Here is a 20,057-nt window from a genome sequence, read left to right as displayed (position 1 = left end):
CTGGTACTTTCATCAGCCTTTTGATTCCAAATCCCAAAGCGATAGCTTTCAGCAATTTCTAACGGTTTGGGGTTATAGTGCCTTTCCAGCTTCATTAAAATCTCTTTAAGCATTGTGTCCTTGGCTCGTCAGGCATAAGCAGATTTACAAGGATTTTGTATAATGTTGGACTCGCCACCAATAAGAAGATCACTTTCTTACGTTCCAACACAGCCCGGTTCTGGATTGCATTGTCTGGAACTTCGATTATGCTGTTTGCAGTGAAATACATTTCTAGCCGATCCACATACGCTTTAAAACATTCCCGTTCATGTCTATATTCCCCCAAATGTCTGATTACACCTGCCATTTTAATCTCTAGCTGTTCACACCGTGTGCTGTATTTTACCTCGGATTTTGCAGCTTTTTCCAAAGACAGAAACTTCCAAAGTGTCTCTGTCGGCTGGCTGAATCCTTCCCCAACAAAATTTAAGCTTTAAATCATCCGAAAAATCCCATCTCAATCGCCAAATATGATATATTCACATAGCACAAGCACACACAGCTTCCAACATGCCAGGCAGCTCTCTCGGAAGCCTCCGGAAATCTGCCTGGTTCTGTTTATTATTAACTCTGCAGTTGCAGTACACAATACGTCCACATCCACAGTGTGGAGCTACAAACATTACAAGTTTACAGACATTACACACTTGAATCACAGCCAGGACTTCAAAATGTTCAACTTCCAAAGGGTTTAGTTGGTTCTAATCATATAAATTAAGCTTTAATGTCATTCTTTTAATTTACTAGCAAACCCTGTGTGCTTTAATTAGCCCCAAGATCATAAATTACTTCTAAAAATGTATTGCAGGACAGAACATGTCAGCCTGTTCAGGAAGCTTGTTAATCTGACACTGTATGAGGGAACAGACAGTGGATGTGGACCTGAAACAGAATCTCCAGTGGACTCATTTTAATTCAGCTGGGCCCCACCAACATTTTATTGTGCTACTGCAGAAGCATCATATTAATCTGCATCAAGAACAAGAGGAAGCACAATGGTCTCAATTCAATTCAATGTAATTATAGTTACAGTTTGCCTTTGGAGACATCAGCAAAAGATTTTGACTGCTTTCCAGATTGGTTTGTTGTTTGTTGTTCGTTGTTCTTGGCCCACGTACAGAGGTCTGGAATGATTTTTTTTTACATTGTCTGCATTGGCCGAGTCTTTTCCATATTCATGTTCACAAATTGATGGTTTCATCACTGAGTGTCCAGATTTTCCTCTCCAGTGGGACTGCCGGTGGAATGAAGGGTGTCAACTCGGGACTGATACCATTGAATTTTTGTAGTCAGCTTCATTTCAATATTTCAGATGGGGAGGCGTGAAATGGTGTGCTGTGGAGGGATTCAAACACCTACGGGGTGATTTTGACTTAATGCAATGGACTGGCTGCAGGGAAGCTTCTAGAATATGTTGGATAGTATGTGTAGCATCGATACTCTAGTCAACCATGGACTATGTGGTCACCTCAATGGACACGGCAGCTGAGTCCACTCTGTAGGCGTCTCTGACACCAGTAATAGCATCTCTCATGGCTATTCACAATGGAGGCCTTGCTGGCTCTTGTCACAACCACCTTCTCCAGCTTGAACAGCTAGGAGAGTGAATGGATAGGAGGTTTAATCAGATCACGGATCTCTTAGAGAACATAAGAACATAAGAACATAAGAATTAGGAACAGGAGTAGGCCATCTAGCCCCTCGAGCCTGCTCCGCCATTCAACAAGATCATGGCTGATCATTCCCTCAGTACCCCTTTCCTGTTTTCTCTCGATACCCCTTGATCCCCTTAGCCGTAAGGGTCATATCTAACTCCCTCTTGAATATATCCAATGAACAGGCATCAACAACTCTCTGCGGTAGGGAATTCCACAGGTTAATAACTCTCTGAGTGAAGAAGTTTCTCCTCATCTCAGCTGTAAATGGCTTACCCCTTATCCTTAGACTATGTCCCCTGGTTCTGGACTTCCCCAACATCGGGAACATTCTTCCTGCATCTAACCTGTCCAGTCCTGTCAGAATTTTATATGTTTCTATGAGATCCCCTCTCATCCTTCTAAACTCCAGTAAATACAGGCCCTGTCAATCTCCTCATATATCAGTCCTGCCAACCCGGGAATTAGTGTGGTGAACCTTCGCTGCACTCCCTCAATAGCAGGAACGTCCTTCCTCAAAACTGAACACAATATTCCAGGTGAGACCTCAACAAGACCCTGTACAACTGCAGTATACCTATACTCAAATCCCCTAGCTATGAAGGCCAACATATCATTTGCCTTCTTCACCACCTGCTGTACCTGCATGCCAACTTTCAATGACTGATGTACCATGACACCCAGGTCTCGTTGCACCTCCCCTTTTCCAAATCTGCCACTATTCAGATAATATTCTGCCTTTGTGTTTTTGCAACCAAAGTGGATAACCTCACATTTATCCACATTATACTGCATCTGCTATGCTTTTGCCCTCTCACTTAACCTGTCCAAGTCACCTTGCAGCCTCTTAGCATCCTCCTCACAGCTCACACCACCACCCAGCTTAGTGTCATCTGCAAACTTGGAGATATTACACTCAATTCTTTCATCTAAATCATTAATGTATATCGTAAATAGCTGGGGTCCCAGCACTGAGCCCTGCGGCACTCCACTAGTCACTGCCTGCCATTCTGAAAAGGACCCGTTTATCCCGACTCTCTGCTTCCTGTCTGCCAACTAGTTCTCTATCCACGTCAGTACATTACCCCCAATACCATGTGCTTTAATTTTGCCTTTTATACCTGCTTGCCTGGGGTGTGCATGTGACCCTTGGGTCTCCAACACTTGCACCCCTTGGTGGCAAGTCTTGCACACTAGTAAAATTTACATACATAACATCACTCTCCCAAAGTCTTAGATACAAGTTATTTACAAGTTGAGGCGATCCAGGGCTCTACCTTCCCGGGTTGATCGCCTGAGTTGAAGCCCTGGCATGGGTGAGTTGGTCAGATCATTGCTGCAATGCAGCGCGGCTGGTCTGATCGGACTGTCGGGCATGGTGGTTTCATCCTCGTGGTTGACAGTGAGGTGTATGTTGGTGGATCAATGATGGTAATGTCCTCTTCAAACTGTTCTTGGTTGTCAGTGAATCGCAGTTTGGTCTGATCCAAATGCTTTCTGCACTTTTGTCTATTCAAAAGTTTGACAACAAACACTCTATTCCCCTCCTTGGCTAACACAGTGCCAACAACCCATTTGGTACCATGACCGTAATTAAGAACAAACACAGGGTCATTAACCTCAATGTCATGTGATACAGCTGCGCGATCATGGTACAGGTTATGCCGGTGACGCCGGGTTTCTACATGATGATTGAGATCCGGGTGGTCTCAGGAGAGCCTGGTTTTGAGTGCTCTCTTCATTAACAATTCTGCAGGGGGAACACCAGTAAGCGAGTGGGGTCGCGTCCGGTAGCTGAGCAGAACCCGAGATAACCGGGTCTGCAGGGAACCGTCCATCATGCGTTTCAAGCTCTGCTTGATAGTTTGGACTGCCCGTTCCGCTTGACCATTGGATGGTGGTTTAAATGGGGCAGACCTGACATGCTTGATGCCATTGCGGGTCATAAACTTGTTGAATTCTGAGCTGGTGAAACATGGTCCATTGTCACTAACAAGGATGTCGGGCAAACCATGGGTGGTGAACATGGCCCGGAGACTTTCAGTGGTGGCAGTGGACGTACATGATGATATTATTATACATTCAATACATTTAGAGTACGCGTCCACTGCTACTTGGAATATCTTTCCTAGAAAGGAGCCAGCGAAATCTACGTGGACCCTGGACCACGGTTTGGAGGGCCATGACCACAGATTCAGTGGGGCCTCCCTTGGTGCATTGCTCAACTGTGAGCAAGTGTTACATTGGTGTACGCATGACTCCAATTCCGAGTCAATGCCGGGCCACCAAACGTGTGACCTGGCTATGCCTGGGTGGGTATTGTGTAGGTCACGTATAAACGTTTTCCTGCCTTTTTTGGCAAAACCGTGCGATTCCCCTATAGGAGACAATGTTACTGGATGGACAGTTCATCCTTGCGTCGGGAAAACTGCTTAATTTCATCTTGCATTTCCCCAGGAACAGCCGACCAGCTCCAATTAAGGATGCAGCTTTTTACTAGTGATAGCACAGGATCCTGGCTAGTCCAGGTCCTGATCTGGTGAGCCGTGATGGGTGACCCCTCGCTCTCAAAAACATCCATTACAAGAAGCAAGTCTGCAGGTTGCACCATTTCCACCCCGGTGGTGGGCAATGGTAGCCGACTGAGGGCATCAGCACAGTTCTCAATGCCTGGTCTGTGGCGGATTACATAGTCATACGAAGATAATGTTAGTGCCCATCTTTGGATGCGGGACAAAGTATTGGTGTTAATACCTTTTCTTTCTGAGAACAGTGAAATAAACGGTTTGTGGTCAGTTTCGAACTCAAACCGGAGTCCAAATAGGTATTGGTGCATTTTCTTAACCACGTATACGCATGCCAATTATTCTTTCTCAACCATACTATCGGCTATTTCAGCCTTAGATAAACTTCTGGACGCATATGCAACCAGTTGCAGTTTGCCTGACACATTGGCTTGCTGTGACACACAACTGACCCCGTACGAAGATGCATCACAAGCTAGTACTAAACGTTTACACGGGTCATACAATACAAGTAATTTGTTAGAACATAGCAGGTTTCTGGCCTTATTAAAGGCTGTCTCTTGAGATTTACCTCAAACCCAGTCGTCACCCTTGCATAGCAATAAATGCAAAGGTTCCAGAAAAGTGCTCAACTCAGGTAGAAAGCTACCAAAATAGTTGAGGAGTCCCAGGAACGAACGTAGCTCCGTCACATTCTGTGGTCTGTGTGCATTCTTGATGGCCTCCATCTTGCAGTTCGTGGGTCTGATGCTGTCCGTTGCAATCTTTCTCCCCCAAAATTTGACCTCTGGCACCAGGAAAATACACTTGAAGCGTTTCAGCCTGAGTCCCACTCTGTCCAGTCGCTTTAGAACCTCTTTCAGGTTGTGCAAGTGTTCGGTGGTGTTGCAACCAATGATCAAGATGTCGTCTTGAAACACCACGGAGCACGGAACTGATTTCAGCAGACTCTCCATGTTCCTCTGGAAGTTGGCCACAGTCGAGTGAATCCCAAAAGAGCATCTGTGGTATATGAACAGTCCTTTGTACGTGTTGATGCACGTCAATGTTTTCGAAGGTTCAGCAAGCTCCTGTGTCATGTAAGCAGAGGTTAGATCCAGCTTGATGAACGACTTCCCCCCTGCTAGCGTTGCGAACAGGTCATCTGCTTTGTTTAGTGGGTACTTGTCCTGTAACGAGACTCTGTTGGTTGTTACCTTGTAGATTGTTACCTGCAGATTCTTACTGTCCCATCGCTTTTCAACACCGGAACAATTGGACTAGCCTACTCGTTGAACTCGACTGGCGATATGATTCCCTCTCGTTGAAGTCTGTCTAGCTCAATCTCGACTTTCTCTCACATCATATATATGGAACCGCTTGGGCCTTGTGATGTACGGGCTGTGCATCAGAGACTAGATGGATCTGCACTTTGGCACCTGTGAAGTTGACGATGCCTAGCTCAAATAGCGGCGGGAATTTGTTTAGCACTCGGGCGCACGAGGCGTCATCCACCGAAGACAATGCTTTGATGTCGTACCAGTTCCATCGGATCTTTCCGAGCCAGCTTCTGCCAAACAGCGTTGGGTCATCGCCTGGTACAATCCATAGTGATAAATCATGCACAGTTCCATCGTACGATACCTTCACTGCTGCACTGCCAATGACTGGTATGAGCTCTTTGGTGTAAGTGCGCAGCTTTGTGTGAATCAGGCTTAGTTTTGGCCTTTGTGCCTTGTTGCCCCAGTTTCTCAAAAGCCTTCTGGCTCATAATTGACTGACTCGCCCCCATGTCCAATTCCATGGAAACTGGAATGCCTTTTAATTTGACTTTCAACATTATCGGAGGACTTTTGGTGGTGAAGGTGTGTACCCATACACTTCCTCTTCAGCCTCGGGTTGAGTTGCCTCTCTTGCTCATGCAGTGTGATCCACGCCAGATCGGTCGTCTTCTGCCGACTCTGCCACGTGGTGAGTCACAGCACGTCTGCACATTCGCTGGAGGTGCCACATTGTTCCACAGCCCTTGCACATGTAGTGCTTGGATCAACATTGATGGGCTCGATGATTACCCCCGCAGCACCAACATGGTGTTAATGGATTCGCATTCATGCCCCACAGCAGACTCTGAGTCATCCTAGGTCTGGCCTCTGCAGGCGTGTAGACCCTGCCATGTACAGTTCTGCCTGCTGAAGGCGTTATTTTATGCACAGTACTTGCTGGTGAGCTTCAATGCTGCAAACATATCTGTTTAGTGTTATCATTCGTGGACATGAAAGCCTGGGCTATCATGATGGCCTTGCTCAAATCTGGGGATTCAGCAGACAGCAGTTTGTGAAGAATGACCTCGTGGCCAATTCCAAGCATGAAAAAGTCCCGCAACATTTCCCGCAAAAATCCAGCAAATATGCACAGTCCCACATGTCGTCTTAGGTCAGCGACATAGCTCGCCACGTTCTGGCCCTCTGAGCGATGGTGCGTGTAAAAGCAATACCTGGCCATTAAGATGCTCTCCTTCGGCTTGAGGTGTTTCCGAACCAGCGTGCACAACTCTGCATATGTCTTGTCCATTGGTTTCGTCGGTGCTAGCAGATTTTTGACGAGGCCATATATCATGGACCCACTAACGGTGAGGAGAATCCCCTGCGCTTAACCGCGGTATCTTCCGTATCCAGCTCGTTGGCCACGAAGTACTGGTCAAGATGCTCAATGAAGGCATCCCATCATCACCCTCAACAAATCTCTCAAGAATACGAACAGCAGCCATAACCAGGTGAAAGTTAGTGATCTGTTACTCGTCGCCAATTGTTATGTTCAGAATAACTCCTGAAGACTGTATACTGTAAGCTCAAACTGTTGTGACCTTGGTCTCTTTAATGTAACTCCAGAGTGAGGAAGCAGCATGGTAGACTGCCTTTTATACGGGCTTGCCCGGGGTGTCTCAAACAGGTGCGTCCCCTGGTGGCAAGTCTTACACACTAGTAAAGTTTACATACATAACATTATCCACTTTGGCAGAAAAAATAAAACAGCAAATTATTATTTAAATGGAGAAAAATTACAAAGTGATGCAGTACAGAGGGACCTGGGGGTCCTTGTACATGAAACACAAAAAGTTAGTATGCAGGGACAGCAAGTAATCAGGAAGGCAAATGTAATGTTGGCCTTAATTGCAAGGGGGATAGAGTATAAAACCAGAGAAGTCCTGCTACAACTGTACAGGGTATTGGTGAGGCCACACCTAGAGTACTGCGTACAGTTTTGGTCTCCGTATTTAAGGAGGGATATGCTTGCACTGGAGGCAGTTCAGTGAAAGATCACTAGGTTTATTGCTGAAATGAAGGGGTTGACTTATGAAGAAAGGTTGAGTAGATTTGGCCTATACTCATTGGAGTTCAGAAGAATGAGAGGTGATCTTATTGAAACATATAAGATAATGAGGGGCTCGACAAGGTAGATGCAGAGAGGATGTTTCCACTCATGGGGGTATCTAGAATTAGGAGGCATAGTTTCAGAATAAGGGGCAGCCCATTTAAAACTGAGATGAGAAGGAATTTCTTCTCTCAGAGGGTTGTAAAACTATGGAATTTTCTACCCCAGAGAGCTGGAGGTTGGGTCATTGAATATATTTAAGGCAGAGCTGGACAGATTTTTGAGTGAAGGGAGTAAAGTGTTCTGGGGAGCGGGCAGGAAAGTGGAGAACTCACTTCAGGAGTGGAAGCAAGTCTTCCTCGATTCGGAGGGACTGACTATGATGATGATGATGATGGAGCTGAGCCCATGATCAGTTCAGCCATGAACTTATTAAATGGCGGAGCAGGCTCGAGGTATCAAATGGCCTACTCCTGCTCCTATTTCTTATATTCTTATTCTTATGTTCTCTTTTCAAGAGAAAAGAGACCCAGCCTGTTCATCCTTTCAGAGAAACATAGAAACATACAAAATAGGTGCAGGAGTAGGCCATTCAGCCCTACGAGCCTGCACCACCATTCAATAAGACCATGGCTGATCATTCACCTCAGTACCACTTTCCTGCTTTCTCTCCATACCCCTTGATCCCCTTAACCGTAAGGGCCATATCTAACTCCTTCTTGAATATATCCAATGAACTGGCATCAACAACTCTCTGCGGCAGGGAAATCCACAGATTAACAACTCTCTGAGTGAAGAAGTTTCTCCTCATCTCAGTCCTAAATGGCCTACCCCTTATCCTAAGACTATATCCTGGATCTGGACTTCCCCAACATCGGGAACATTCTTCCTGCATCTAACCTGTCCAGTCCCGTCAGAATGTTATAAGTTTCTATGAGATTCCCTCTCATCCTTCTAAACTCCAGTGATTAAAGGCCCAGGTGATCCAGTCTCTCCTCATATGACAGCCCAGCCATCTCTGGAATCAGTCGGGTGAACTTTCGCTGCACTCCCTCAATAGAAAGAATGTCCTTTCTCAGATTAGGAGACCAAAATTGAACATAATATTCCAGGTGAGACCTCACCAAGGCCTTGTACAATTGCATTATGACCTCCCTGCTCCTATACTCAAATCCTCTAGCTATGAAGGCCAACATACAATTTGCCTTCTTTACTGCCTGCTGTATCTGCATGCCCACTTTCAGTGACTGATGAACCATGACACCCAGGTCTCGTTGCATCTCCCCTTTTCCTAATCTGCCGCCATTCAGATAATATTCTGCCTTTGTGTTTTTGCCCCCAAATGGATAACCTCACATTTATCCACATTATACTGCATCTGTCATGCATTTGCCCACTCACCTAACCTGTCCAAGTTACCCTGCAGCCTCTTAGCGTCCTCCTCACAGCTCACACCGCCACCCAGTTTAGTGTCATCCGCAAACTTGAAGATATTACACTCAATTCCTTCATCTAAATCATTGATGTATATTGTAAATAGCTGGGGTCCCAGGACTGAGCCCTGCGGCACCCCACTAGTCACTGCCTGCCATTCTGAAAAGGACCCGTTTATCCCGAATTTCTGCTTCCTGTCTGCCAACCAGTTCTCTATCCACGTCAATACATTACTCCCAATACCATGCGCTTTGATTTTGCACATCAATCTCTTGTGCGGGACCTTGTCAAAAGCCTTTTGAAAGTCCAAATACACCACATCCACTGATTCTCCCTTGTCCACTCTGCTAGTTACATCCTCAAAAAATTCCAGAAGATTCGGCAAGCATGATTTCCCTTTCATAAATCCATGCTGACTTGGTCCGATCCTGTCACTGCTTTCCAAATGCGTTGCGATTTCATCCTTAATGATTGATTCCAACATTTTCCCCACTACTGATGTCAGACTAACCGGTCTATAATTACCCGTTTTCTCTCTCCCTCCTTTTTTAAAAAGTGGTGTTACATTAGCTACCCTCCAGTCCATAGGAACTGAACCAGAGTTGATGGACTGTTGGAAAATGATCACCAATGCATCCACTATTTCTAGTGCAACTTTCTTAAGTACTCTGGGATGCAGACAATCAGGCCCCGGGGATTTATCGGCCTTCAATCCCATCAATTACCCTAATACAATTTCCTGCCTAATAAGGATATCCTTCAGTTCCTCCTTCTCACTCGACCCACTGTCCCCTAGTACATTCGGAAGGTTATTTGTATCTTCCTTCGTGAAGACAGAACCAAAGTGTTGGTTCAATTGGTCTGCCATTTCTTTGTTCCACATTATAAATTCATCTGAATCCGACTGCAAGGGACCTACGTTTGTCTTTACTAATCTTTTTCTCTTCACCCATTTATAGAAGCTTTTGCAGTCAGTTTTTATGTTCCCTGCAAGCTTCTTCTCGTACTCTATTTTCACCCTCTTAATTAAACCCTTAGTCCTCTTATGTTGAATTCTAAATTTCTATGAGTACTCAGGTTTGTTGCTTTTTCTAGCCAATTTATATGCCTCTTCCTTGGCTTTAACACTATCCTTAATTTCCCTTGTTAGCCATGGCTGAGCCACCTTCCCAGTTTTATTTTTACTCCAGACTTGCTGAAGTTCATCCATGTGATCTTGAAATGTTTGCCATTGCTTATCCACCGTCAACCTTTTAAGTATCCTTTGCCAGTCTATTCTAGCCAATTCACGCCTCATACCGTCGAAGTTACCTTTCCTTAAGTTCAGGACCCTAGTTTCCTCATTTACTTTGTCACTCTCCATCTTGATAAGGAATTCTACCATATTATGGACACTCTTCCCCAAGGGGCCTCGCACAACAAGATTGCTAATTAGTCCCTTCTCATTACACATCACCCAGTCTAGGATGGCCAGCTCCCTGGTTGGTTCCTCGACATATTGGTCTAGAAAACCATCCCTAATACACTCCAGGAAATCCTCCTCCACCGCATTGCTACCAGTTAGGTTAGCCCAATCAATATGTAGATTAAAGTCGCCCATGATTACTGCTGTAACTTATTACACTCATCCCTTATTTCTTGTTTGATGCTGTCCCCAACCTCACTACTACTATTTGGTGGTCTGTACACAACTCCCACTAGCGTTTTCTGCCCTTTGGAATTCCGCAGCTCCACCCATACAGGTTACACATCATCCAGGCTAATGCCCTTCCTTACAATTGCATTGATTTCCTCTTTAACCAGCAATGCCACCCCGCCTCCTTTTCCTTTCTGTCTATCCTTCCTAAATGCTGAATACCCTTGGATGTTGAGTTCCCAGCCTTGGTCACCCTGGAGCCATTTCTCCGTGATGCCAATCACATCGTATCTGTTAACTGCTTTCTGCGCAGTTAATTCAACCACCTTATTCCGAATACTCCTCGCTTTGAGGCACAGAGCCTTCAGGCTTGTCTTTTTAACAGACTTTGCCCCTTTAGAATTTTGCTGTAATGTGGCCCTTTTTATTTTTTGCCTTGGTTTTCTCTGCCCTCCACTTTTACTATTCTCCTTTGTATCTTTTGCTTCTGCCTCCATTTTATTTCCCTCTGTCTCCCTGCATAGGTTCCCATCCCCTGCCATATTAGTTTAACCCCTCCCAAACAGCACTAGCAAACACTCCCCCTAGGACATTGGTTCCGGTCCTGCCCAGGTGCAGACTGTCCAGTTTGTACTAGTCCCACCTCCCCCAGAACCGGTTTCAATACCCCAGGAATTTGAATCCCTCCCTTGTGCACCACTCCTGAAGCCACGTATTTATCTGAGCTATCCTGAGATTCTGACTCTGACTAGCACGTGGCACTAGTAGCAATCTTGAGATTACTACTTTTGACGTCCTACTTTTTCCCTAAATTCGTCTCGTAGGACCTCATCCCGTTTTTTACCTATATCATTGGTACCTATATGCACCACGACAACTGGCTGTTCACCCTCCCTTTTCAGAATGTCCTGCACTCGCTCCGAGACATCCTTGACCCTTGCACCAGGGAGGCAACATATCATCCTGGAGTCTCGGTTGCGGCCGCAGAAACGCCTATCTATTCCCCTTACAATTGAATCCCCTATCACGATCGCTCTCCCACTCTTTTTCCTTCCCTCCTGTGCAGCATGCCCTCATGGTGCCATGAACTTGGCTGCTGCTGCCCTCCCCTGATGAGTCATCCCCCTGAACAGTACTTAAAGCGGTGTATCTGTTTTGCAGGGTGAGGACCGCAGGGGACCCAGCACTACCTTCCTTGCACTGCTCTTCCTGTTCATCTTCCATTCACTATCTGGCTGTGTACCCTTTACCTGTGGTAAGACCAACTCGCTAAACGTGCTATTCACGTCATTCTCAGCATCGTGGGTGCTCCAAAGTGAATCCACCTGCAGCTCCAGTGCCGCAATGCGGTCTGTCAGGATCTACAGGCGGATACACTTCCCGCACACGTAGTCGTCAGGGACACCGGAAGCATCCCTGAGTTCCCACATAGTACAGGAGGAGCATAACACATGTCCAAGCTGTCCTGCCATGACTTAACCCTTAGATTAACCGAATTGGGCAACAACAATGTTAAACGGTTACTTACTGATAATGAAAAAGAAAAGCTACTTACCAATCACCAGCCAATCACTTACCCCCTTGGATGTGACGTCACCTTTCGATTTCTTTCTACTTCTTTTTTGCCTCCCTGCTGCAGCTGCACCAGTAGGCCTCACCAACAAACTCCCTGAATTGTCGCCGCATTGGGCCTTATATTGGCCTTCCTCAGCGATCTCCCGCCTCACCAATGGGTTCCCTGTCAATCTCAGACCCCACTCCACCTCCTCTCACAGACGGGCCCAGCAGTTCCTGGTCATTGTCATTTCACAGATTCAGGGGGAAGAGTCTCTGTGAGACGGTGGTACTGGCGGTGATACCCCGCCTCACAACTCAAACCCCAAACACCAGATTCTCCAACTGGTAGTAACTGGTAACCTGCAATGTTATTTGACATGAATATCAATTTTAGTCTTTGGGCAGATGTTGTATTTGAGGATGAAAGGGCTGAGACAGTTGTTGGACATGACTGTTGATGCAGCGAAGCATGGATTGTTTGGCTGAAGTGCTCTTCAATGAACACCTGCTGAAAAGCTCTGGCTACAGGGCTTGTGTTGGAGCCCTACCACTTCCTTGTTTTCTTGATTTCATCAGTACTCTCTGCCTCATCATGCTGGAGCTCCTCTCCAATGGTCAATCCATGTGTTGCCACCAGTGCAGAGCAAAGTAATGCAGCATATAGCAAACCAGCCACAGCTCTCTTCCTCCTCCTCTTCCTCCTCCTCACAGAGTTTAATTGCTGGAAGGAACCACGTCAGGGAATAATTGTAATGCCAGAAGCCCCATTAACAGTTCAGAAAACCTTCATAAGCACTTTCAAATCCTTTAAAGTCAGAAAAACACCAAGCTGCTGCAAGAAAAATGTCTCCAAAAGCTTGATATGGCTTTATCTGGGGGCAGCCGAGGATCCCTGTAAACAGCGTTAGAAATAGCCGCCTATGATTGGTGGGTGGGAGCAGGAACTGGCTGGAGTCAGGTGCTAAAGTCAGATAATGGTGTCGATGTGGCGACATAACTTGTTCCCGATTTGAAGACATTCAAGAGGCCCATGCCTGCTTCAGATGGGAGTTCTGGTCACCAGGATTAATGTACACTACAAAAACTAACCAGCTGTGAAACAGCGGTAAGTGCACCGCACACTACCAACTCAATTTTGAGCATAAATGGGGTGGCAAGGAGCCCGCTGCCCCCCCCCCCCCCCCACCCCCTCGTCACCTCCTTCAGCAGAGTAAAGGGTCAGGTATCATCAGTGGCCATTTTATTTGACAAACAGGATTGAAAATCATTGCATAAGTCTGTGATGTCTGTTCCAAGGAACAGACTGGATCGCGAAGACTTCCCTTTACACATAGTCTTACAAGCGGTTACTGCACTAAAAGACTCACATGGACTCTAATTGCATGGTGTATTACAGACTGCTTACTGACATCTGAGTTTTGCAGACTGTCATGGAACTAAATGATCATTCTAACTTTTTCCATACTTTTTCAGGGAGAAGACAGCCAATAATAACAGGGTGAGAGATGCTACAATTGGCACCCCACCCCACTGCCAGTGCATTGATGCCGACCTTCAACCTAATCTTGACATATCCCGTCCTCTGGTGTGCCAGTTTTTCCTTCAAGAAGTGTGAGAGTATGTTAGTATGTGGCCTGTCAAAGGGTTCAGAATATGTACAGCAGCTTAGCAGAGTGTGCATGCTGAGAGGAAGAAGCGGCAGGTGTTGGGAAGAGCGGGACGTAGGTCTGAAGGCAATAGCAGGTCCTGCGCGTGCAAGTGAAAGAAGAAGGAGATGCAGTGAAATGTTGTGATTGGAGGAGCAGGATGGGAAAGAGGGGAGCGAAGGCTTGATAGCACTGGGGCTAAGGTCGGATGGTGCAGGGCTATGCAGAGAGTTAGACAGATGTCGGTAAGGGTGGAATCATTTTCATTGCTTTTAATTTACTCTGTCTTCCCAAAAAGAAAGAGGGCTGGGTCCATAGGAATTTGTAATCCTATTGCTCCAGTCATGAATCAAAACTGCTGACAGTATTAATTAGGAATATAGATCACTTCCATATGACATGCAAAATGTCATGCTTGTTCCCAACTCCAGCACATCTCAGTGTCAGTGACACTTACATTTTTTAAAACAACAGCTATCAACTGCCTGCAGGGCTTTTAAATGAATTCACTTTGTTCTCCCTTTCCTGTGCAGACATGTGGACTCTCCTCCAGACTTCTCACCATTGTGTTAGAGGTAGATCGGCATACAAATCAATCTCCTGCCATCCTGAAAACCTTGTGGTACAACTAGGCTGATATTGTGTTTTTCTGGAATATTATATTGTTTAAAGTGTTTGTGTGTGTGTGTGATTATATATGTGTGATTTTGTATATGTGACTGTGTGTAATGTTGTATGTGTGTAATTGTGTGATTGTGTATGTGTGATTGTGTATGTGTGACTGTGTATATGTGTGCATGTGTATGTGATTGAGTGTACACTACTATAGTTTTCAAATCACACAGCTAGGAAGTCTACCACCACAGTAATCCAGCATTGGAAAGAAGAATGATGCTGAATACAAAAGTTTCCCTCTTTCTAGATCTCCTCACACCGAGAAGCCTGGGTACAGGCATGTATCTGCAGATAAGTGAGCCAGCAAACCAGTGGCCCACCCCCTGTTTGAAATCTGCTTAAATTGAGGTGGTGTTGCACCAGGTATTTGCAAGGAGGGTTGTGCTCACTGCCACCCCATGGCACCATTCCCATAGGTCGGCACTGCGGTATGACTGTACCGAGATGTAGCCAAGTTTCAACGCCCAACTGACTATTACTGTCCCTACAGATGCCTGGTCCATGTTGCAAGGCTGCTGCAGGTGTCGATATTACAGCTCTGTATCTGCCTCTCGGCTGGCCCAGACCCTGAAAAGCCAGGCCCCTCCACCATTCCTTGGTAGATCTGGCAAAGTTGAACTGATTGGAGTCATTTTAGTGGTTGCAGCCAATGAGGCAATGCCGATTCTTGATCACCCTGCCTTACAGTACCATGGTACACTTGGCACGCTCTGAGTAAGATGCTTCTGAAGAACCATCTCGCATAATGGTCAGTTAGGCACTCACACCCCACAGCAATGCCACTCGAAGTTAGCTGTCACCTTCTCCTTCAAGAAGAGGAGTACGTATCACTATCATGTCTTCTAGAGAGGTCATGATGCTAGTGGGATGGCACAGAACATCTCGACCACTCTGATCTGCCTGGCAACTCTTTGCAAGTCTTCCTCTACCTCCGACAATGCCAGCTCAGAGAATCCCTATTGGAAAATGCTCGAGTTCCAGAAAAGGGAGCTGGAGGAAAAAGAAATAAAGCACAAATGGATAAAAACTCATGAAAGCCTAAATACCAGCAGAATAAAAAATCAAAACAAATTACTCATAAGGGCTCAGAAATTCTGACATTTAACATCTGTGTGTCCTTTAAAATCCCGTGCCTGCTGAAAGTCCCGATTCCTTGTTGAAATTCCCGCTGCTTGTCTTTTGAAAGCCCCTATCCTCGTTCTTTGTTTTCAATTCCACTCCCAATTCCTTTTCCGGTGAAAATCCCACTGCCTGTTCTCTGTCTGAAAGAAGGATATTATCTGAGCACTAGTTTCTAGGAGATGACACAACTGTGCCACTGTCTTTCAAATGAAAATGCAGTCTACAAAGACTGTCATCCTCAGTCAGATCGCAAGTGGCACTTTGACCAAGCTTTTAGTCACTTGTCCTTTTGGCCCAATGTCAGTTTTTGCCTGATAACATTTCTGTGAAGCTCTTTGGGATGTTTTATGACCAGTGCCTGGTGTGACTACAGGCTGAAGCCTTGCAGAGAAGGTTGAGAGGAGATTTAATAGAGGTGTTCAAAATCAAGATGGGTCTAGAGAGAGTAGAGTCTAGAGAGAATATTTTCCCATTGGCGGAAGGGTCGATAACCAGGGGACACAGATTTAAGGTGATTGGTAGAAGAACCAAAGACGACATGAGGGAAAACTTTTTTACGCAGTGAGTAGTTAGGATCTGGAATACACTTCCTGAGAGGGCGGTGGTGGCAGACACAATCACTGCTTTCAAAAAGGAATTGGATAAGTACCTGAAGGAAAAAAAAAGCAGGGCCACAGGGGGAAAGGGTAGGGGAATGGAACTAGCTGAAGTGCTCTTGCAGAGAGCCAGCACAGGCTTGACGGGCTGAATGACCTCCTTCTGTACTGTAGCCATTCTAGGATTCTATCGGGGAGAAATACGGTATCGACTTGTTTGGGGGCGGTAACACTTGGGAGGCACGAGACTTAGCGCCAGGCGCAGATCTCGCCCTCTCGATGAATTCGGGTTACCAGCCCCAGAAGGAAGTGGAGCTCTAAATCCAGTGTTCCACTTCCTTCCTGGGGCAGTAACGGGACGAATACCTCAGCAGCGCTACACACTTGACCACACAGCACTGCCGTGTCCGAGGGTCCCTTCCCTCAATAAAGGGAAGGGCCCATGCTGCCGACTCTGCAAGTTAAAAGCCACCTACCTGGATCACCAGGGAGTGGGGGTGCCACGTGATCAGCCCAGCACTCAAGCAAGTGCTTGGCTGAGCGATCGCGGCTACGACCCCGCGAATAAACCACAAAAGGTAAGTTTTTTTTGTACGCGGAAACTTCCCCTTTATATTCCGCAGTGGTAGCGGCCGGCCGCCTGATACACATCCCCTGAAGCTGTTGGTGTAATCGCCCAACCCTGCTGCAGGGGACGAAAGCCAATTTCGAGACCGGGCCGCTAAAGGGACAATGCGCATGGCGATGGCGTCATGATCTCTGGGTCCAAGAGATTTGGGCACAATGCCATAGCGCCACCGTTAAATTCCCACCCAATATGGCAGGAGTCGTTAGCAGCACCACGCCCGGTCGCAAACTCATTCACCCACCTCCCCCCCCCCCCCGCCCAGGGCGCTAACTGGAGGTGCAAAGTAGCCCAATTTCGCCCCCTATGATTCTAAATGGAAGTTGTTGTTGCTATGACTGCTTCGAATCACAGCCATGATTGATATAATGAGGGAAGAGACTTGAGGGACTGAATGACATACTCCTGTTCCTTTGTTTTCCTTCATTTGCCATTATAGTGAAAAAGCTGCATCTCTTGGTAATTAAAAAAAAATGATTTCAATCAATATAAATCACTTGTAAAAGGTGATCTCACATCAGGAGGGATGAAATGATGCCATGCCAGAAGAGTTAAAGCAGTCTCTTCCAACTGCTCAACCACCAGCCACATTTTAATGACTGAAGCAATGAAAAATCTGGTAGCTGATTTCAGTCATTGCACTATTGGGAGTCTCATGACTCGTGAATAGTGTATAGTGCCTGGTGCGAGTACACATTGAAGCCCGGCTGGTGAACACTACTCTCTGTGCCTTTTCTTAATAAAATAATAAGGAAATGCTGGGTTGGCCCAGTGTCATCAAACAAAAAAACCTAACAAAGGTGTCCCCCATTTAGAAAACTAAATTATAAAAAACAAAGGCAACTTATCAAATGAAATAATAATATTGCCACCGGTGTCCAATATGCCGTTCAGTCCCTGCGGTGCCCACCAGCTGCAGAAGGCCTGAAGCATACTGGTGGACAGCACGTGCTCCCTCCTCAATGGCAATGCCCTGTATGTGGCTCGAGTCCTACTGGTCATCAGTACATTCATAAACAATTTGAGTTTCACTCCACTGGTTTCTGAAGGACATCAGGAAAACTAATTTGAATTCCAGAGTTTCTGCCTCCATTCCTCAGAAACCATTCCAGTTATTACTTGTGTTGCATGAAGCAGTGCTTCCTAACATTAGGCTAAAAAACCTATCGACTCCCTCTGTGCCTATGTCCCCTTATCTTGCAGTCAAGCGTTAACTTAAAATGGAGCTTAGTATTAACCTGTTGAATGCTGGCACAATGATGCTGTTCACACTGCTAATGTATAGTTATAAAATTATCCTCAAACACAGATTTGTAATGTTTTTTGTAAGGGGAAAACAAATGGAATAAGATTGCTTCCCTTGTGGTAGAGAGAATCAGTATTATTTCTCTTAATTTCTCCAAAGGGTAAGGGTGGGGTGTGGGTGGAGTGGGTGGGTGGGGGGTCATACAATTCCCAACTACTTGGAATGGAATGACATATTCATGAGATCCTGGCTGGGATACTCCTCTTTGGGATGGAGTTCTGGCAAGTTATGACTTCTGCCAACACCCCTTCAAATCCTCCCCAACAGCGACCCATTTCCTTAGGGCAGGGCTTATCAGAGATGCATAGTGGGCTCTCAGCGGTACTTCTGCCACCAAGAGTGAGCAAAGCGGAGAATTCTCAATGATGCTACTGCAGCAGCACCAGAATAGCCGGCGAAGAGGCAGAAGAGCCCTGCAGATCTGAACCGCTGTCCCATTGAAGAACTTGGCCAAGACTGGAGCCTTGAATGGATAAGTGTTGCAGGTCAGAATGGAGGGAAAGGAGGCTGCTACAACGCCCTCTCTCAGCCATGAAGGGATCTCTGGGCTGTGCCGGCGGTTTGTAGATTTACGTGAAGTGAGTAGGGATTTTTTGCTGATTGAGGCGCAATTCCCGGGCGCAAACTTTACCGTCCCGCCGCCATTACTGCCCTGAAATAAGCAGAACTGAAAACCCAGTCCACAGTTTTTACTAATTAGGCATAATACAGTTGGAACGTCTGAGCAGGGCTCCCACCCCACAGCACCACACCACTGTACCCCAGTGATTATCACCACTGTACCCCAGTGATTATCACCACTGTACCCCAGTGAATATCACCACTGTACCCCAGTGTATATCACCACTCTACCCCCAGTGATTATCACCACTGTACCCCAGTGATTATCATCACTGTACCCCCAGTGATTATCACCACAATACCCCAGTGATTATCACCACTGTACCCCAGTGATTATCACCACTGTACCCCAGTGATTATCACCACAATACCCCAGTGATTATCACCACTGTACCCCAGTGATTATCACCACAATACCCCAGTGATTATCACCACAATACCCCAGTGATTATCACCACTGTACCCCAGTGATTATCACCACTGTACCCCCAGTGATTATCACCACTGTACCCCAGTGATTATCACCACTGTACCCCCAGTGATTATCACCACTGTACCCCCAGTGATTATCACCATTGTACCCCCAGTGATTATCACCACTGTACCCCCGTGATTATCACCACTGTACCCCCAGTGATTATCACCACTGTACCCCAGTGATTATCACCACTGTACCCCAGTGATTATCACCACAGTACTCCAGTGATTATTACCACTGTACCCCAGTGATTATCACCACTGTACCCCCAGTGATTATCAACACTGTACGCCAGTGATTATCACCACTGTACCCCCAGTGTTTATCACCACTGTACCCCAGTGATTATCACCGCATTCTCCAGTGATTATTATCACCACAGTACTCCAGTGATTATCACCACTGTACCTCCAGTGATTATCACCACTTTACCCCAGTGATTATCACCACAGTACTCCAGTGATTATCACCACTGTACCCCCAGTGATTATCACCATTGTACTCCATTGTGCTGAGAATGCCATGAATAGCACGTTTAGTGAGTTGGTCCTACCGCAGCTAAAGATTATGCAGCCAGATAGGGGATGGGTGACCAACAGGAAGAGCAGTGGAAGGAAGGTAGTGCAGGGGTCCCCTGCGGTCATCCCCCTGCAAAACAGATACATCACTTTGGGTACTGTTGAGGGGGATGATTCATCAGGGGAGGGCAGCAGCAGCCAAGTCCATGGCACTGTGGGTGGCTCTGCTGCACAGGAGGGCAGGAAAAAGAATGGGAGAGCTATAGTGAT

This window comes from Pristiophorus japonicus, chromosome 3 (genome assembly GCF_044704955.1).
Source record: "Pristiophorus japonicus isolate sPriJap1 chromosome 3, sPriJap1.hap1, whole genome shotgun sequence".
In the NCBI taxonomy this organism is placed as follows: Eukaryota; Metazoa; Chordata; class Chondrichthyes; family Pristiophoridae; genus Pristiophorus; species Pristiophorus japonicus.
The sequence above is the reverse complement of the archived record's forward strand: the minus strand, read 5'-3'. Positions refer to the sequence as shown.